Source organism: Vipera berus (genome assembly GCF_964194415.1).
Source record: "Vipera berus genome assembly, chromosome: 14".
In the NCBI taxonomy this organism is placed as follows: Eukaryota; Metazoa; Chordata; class Lepidosauria; order Squamata; family Viperidae; genus Vipera; species Vipera berus.
This window is the reverse complement of record NC_138217.1, coordinates 10547708-10552816: the sequence shown is the minus strand read 5'-3', so window position 1 is coordinate 10552816 and position 5109 is coordinate 10547708.

Here is a 5109-nt window from a genome sequence, read left to right as displayed (position 1 = left end):
AGAAGGACTGTCGTGATTTATTGGACGCCTGGATCTTATCGTTTTTTTTCTTCGGGGTTGCTGTGTATGAGTTAAGCGAAGTAACCTTGGAAAAGAGGCTGGCTGCTCCATCCGTTTTCCATATGGAAGTCAGACGGAGAGGTGCCTTCTCCTTTACCTGTTCTACTCAGCTAGGTCTGCCCACACGTGTTTAAATTAAACAGGGAAAGCACCAACTTTTTCTCAATCTTTGGGATGTGCAAGATCAGTTCTTTCTCCAAGCTTGCGGGCGGGTGTGTGTGTGTGTGAATACCTCATCGATCCTTCTGGACCACGCCAGATTGAGAAGTTGATGCTCATGATCTCGAACGCAAGGGAGCAAAGGATCTTATTCCTAACTGTGGAGCCCTTGGTGCTCTCTGAGCTTGGGTGTTTCCTTGCAGACAGTTTTTAGCTTGCAGTTGGTCAACTTCCAAGCTTTCCTTGATCACTCCAATATGACTGGCTCGCCAGAAGAAGGGAAGATGTACTTGAGTTCAGGTGAATCTGCAGGTGGTTCCTCAACTTAGGAGACCCCAAAATTTCCGTGTCAAATCAAGACAGTGGTTCCTTGACTTAAGACCACAATTGAGCCCAAAGTTTCTGTGGCTAAGTGAGACGGGTGTGAAGTTGAGTTTTGCCCCACTTGACGGCCTTTCTTGCCACGGTTGTTAAGCGAATCACCGCACTTCTTTAGCTAGTAACACGGTTTGTTAACCAAATCTGCCTTCCCCGATTGACTTTGCTCGTCAGAAGGTCGCAAAAGGGAATCACATAACCCGGGGACGTTGCGACCGTCATAAATAGGAATCAGTTGTTGCCAAACATCTGAATTCTGATCACATGACCATGGGGATGTTGCAAGAGTCACTTTTTTCAATGCCGTTGTAACTTTGAATGGTCACTAAATGATTGTAAGTTGACTACCTGTATTTCATTTCTTTTCAACAAATTTCTCTAGACTTAATTTTATGAAGAAGAAGAACAGTTGGCGCACCAATTTTTCATATCCTAGTCTCCAGATCCCTCCTCTCTCTATTTTATTATATATTAATTTGGGGTATTTTTGGATGGAAGGGGGTGTTCTTTCGAATCTACCCAAGCTTTGTCTTTTTGTAAGAGACATTCTCTCTTCATTGCTTGAATGCTTCTGTTACGCTTTCTGCATTTTTTATTTTTTATTTTATAAGCAAGAGGATTGATTAATTGAAATGCTCCTATTCGGTCAAGAATCAATTCATTGAATCAATTGCTTTTTAAAAATTAAATGAGGGAAGCTGGAACGAAGCCAAATTTATGGACGAGTGCAATAATTCCACTCACCCATTAAAGATATCTCCATTGGCTGAAGGGCATTTGCAATTAAACCATTTTCTTTAAAAAGAAAAAGAAAAATAGCTACATTGGAAAAGTGCAGAAATTTTGTGCTTTCCATCTAGCCGGCCTGTTTGTGCAGTCTAACCTGGAGTGGGTTGGATAGGTAAAATACAGGCAGGTCTCAACTTACGACAGCCCCTGAGCCCAACGCTTCTGTTGTTAAGTGGCACATACGTTCAGTGAGTTTTGCCCCATTTTGCGACCTTTCTTGCCACAGTTGTGAATTGCAGCAGTTGATAAGTTAGTAACCCAGGTGTTAAGAGAATCTGGCTTATCAGAGGGTCGCAAAAGGGATCACCTGAGCCTGGGACACTGCGACCGTCATAAATGTGAGTCAGTTGCCAAGCGTCTGAATTTTGATTACGTGATCACAGGGATGCTGCAAAGGTTGTAACTGAAAAACAGCCATAAGTCATTTTTTTTTCAGTGCTGTTGTAACTTTGAGCAGTCACTAAACGAACGGTTGTAAATCAAGGACTACCTGCATTGATAAAGTGCAGAGGTTTGTGCTTTTAATTGAGCTGGAATTTTTGTGCAGTCCACACTGGAGTGGGCTGGATATGTAAAATACTTACATTCCACCACATCTACCACGTGCAGATCATGTTCTTCAGCCCGATTTGGGTTTTGTGGCAATGTGTCTTTTTTTTTTTTTTACAAAGGAAGACAAAAATAACAGAACAATTATTTAACGGATCCGATTTTCAATAAATTTGCCGGTTTAGATTTGTTTTTCTAATTTGATTTTTGGGCGTGTGCATGTAGGTTAATTCTCCAATCACCTCAAGAAAATGAAACGCTAATTGGACTGAAATAGCCCGTTGCTTTGAAGACGCTTAATTTTTTTAAAAAAAAAGACAAGAGAGATTGCCAAAAGTCACGATAGCCGACAAGGAAATAAATCCACCAGTATTGGAAAAATTCTTCAGAAGAAATTAATGCTTACAGAACACTCAGCTGTTTGCCTTTGCTTGCCCTGGTTTGCTCATGAGGTCATCCTCAAAAAATGAACGTAGCTGCTCACATGAAGATAATTATTCATGCTAAATTACATGATGTGATTGAATGTAGCATCCCATTTCAGCCAGCCTGGCTGAGATCAATGGTGTGATTAAAATTATGAAGGGGAAAATAACTGATGGAGAAAACAGCAGTTTTCAACTTAAGACTGATCGCTTAAGTGACTGATTTATGACGGACCTACCTGGGGGCTACATAAGCTAGTTTTGAAGTTCCAATGGTTGCCCCCCCCCCCCACACACACACAGTTAGGTGACTAAACATTTATGGTTGTTGGCAGCATCCCACGGTTCCGTGATCAAATTTTAGGATGGTTTTGCTGAAAACTGCCACTTACCTCCAGTTTTTCGTAAAGAGTGCCCTAGCTTTCTAAGCTCTGTTCACTTAACAAACGCCACAAAAAGAGTCAGGAAATCAGATCACTTCTACGTCATGGACCTGTTTGATGATCTTCACAAAATTACAACTCTCGATGGGCGGGCTCCCATTACAGTCATTACAGTCAAGCCAAGAAATATCTTAATATAAAGAAGAAGAGTTGAACAGGGCCAGGAGAAGTTCATCCAGACATTAGGAAGAAATAGAATTAAAGTGATGTTTTCTATTGCAGTTTTAAAAAAATCAAGTGGTGAATTGAGAGTCATCCCTTGATGTTTACGGACAGGCTTGTCCAATTCAGCCTAGGAAATCTTTCTATGTCTCCTACTAAAATCAATGAATATTGAAAGATGTGAAGCTTTTTTTTTTTAAAAAAAAAGATCATGCTTGATGCGTGTTCATATAAAGACAAAAACCAGAAGAGAATTGCTAAGGACCTTGGAGGTCTTCTAGTCCAACCCCCTTCTCAAGCAGGAGACCCTATGCCATTTGAGACAAATGGCTATCCAGTCTCTTCTTAAAACCCGCCCACCATGATGGAGCATCCACAATATCTGGAGGCAGGTTGTTCCACTGGTTAATTGTCCTGTTAGAAAATTTCTCCTTAGTTGTAGATTGCTTCTCTTCTCATACACCTTTACACAAGTACACAAACCTGAGTATGTACTTAATTTGGATAAGTATGTATTGTATGCACATTTGTGTATATGCATCTGTCTCTGTTGGTACACACAACCTTGAAATGATCAAAACATATCCTCCAGATCAATTCAGAAACGCTGCTCTAGATGATCTTTTAAAAATGAAGTTCTCCTTCTAATTGGAGTTTAATTCTAATTCTTAAGAATTCTCATTCTTCTTAAAGGCCGCCATCGCTGGAAGCTTTTAAGAAGAGAATGGGACAGCCATTTGCCAGAAATAGTATAGATCTCCTGCGTGAGCAGAGGGTTGAACTAGATGACCTCCAAGGTTCCTTCCAACTCTGTTACTGCAAATAAGTTTTAATTTGAGAGAGAAGTTTGATGTTTTCTACTGCAGTTAGAAAAAAACATAAAGTGGTGAATTGGAAGTCCATACTTCAAAGAGGAATTAACAGCCTGGTAGAACAGTGTCCAAAGAAATCTGATAGGATTAAAATAGCTCCCCCTTCAAAATAGCTCTTAGCTCTTGAATCGTAGTTTGACTGTGAACTTTAGCTATGCCAGTTCCAGAAATAAACCAGGAGGAAAGAAAGATTCCCCTCAGCCATCTACTGGAAGGTTGAAATCATTTTAAATACTCTTGACATCTACAAATTCAACATGTCTAGTGAAGGAGCTTCTTTTGGCAAAGCCAAAGGAAGCTTTGGGAAGATTATGGAATGTGAGTCCCCAATATTTATTTATTTTTGTATTTATATCCCACCTTTATTATTTTTTACAAACTACTCAAGGCAGTGAACATATCCAACACAACGTCCTTCTCCTCCTATTTTACCCACAACAACAATCCTGTGAGGTTAGGGTTAGAAAAAAATAAATTGCTTGTGTATTTAAGGAAGATTTTGTTCTGATGTTTTCCAGCACTGACCATCAAATAAAAAGAGAGGGGAATGTAGGAAAAAAAATCAGACTAAGAATCTCTTATTAACCTTTAATTAACCTTTTAAACAAGCATTCCTCAAAGTTGGCAACGTTAAGATAGGTGGATTGAATTCAGCTCCCAGAATTCCCTAGCCGGCATTACTTTCCTGGCTGAGGAATTCTGAGAGTTGAAATCCCGCCATCTTCACGTTGCCAGCTTTGAGAATCCCAGATTTAAACTAAAAGGGCCTGTAATGAAAATAAAGAGAAACAGCTGAAAAGTTGTATCTCACAACTCATTTCAGCTGCAGCTTTTAAAATTCCTGTAAAAAAAAGAGAGAAATGAATGTGGAGAAAGCTATATATTATCATTTATTAGAGAACATTGTCAATATCAACACCAAAAAGGGGAGGAATCAAGAGAAGGGGGAAAGTTCCGCATATTCTTTCCCACCTCACCCCACCGAAAGGAGATCAAGAAGAGCCATGAAGCTCTTGGTGTCTCACTCGGAAGCAAAATCAAACAAAACCATCAAAGGGGACAGGTTGGTACCAATGCAAAACCCGGGGGGGGGGGCGCTGAGTGAGGAGATCACAGGAAGGGGGCAAAGATGTGCTGTGATGGTCGGTGGCTTGGAGACACCGAAGTAGAGGTGATACCACCCCATGGTCTCACCAGAGAAGAGAGCCTGGTCCATCTCTAGAGTGCTTATCTGTGAACATTCAGTCCAGTCAAGGCTCACCCCTTCCCTTG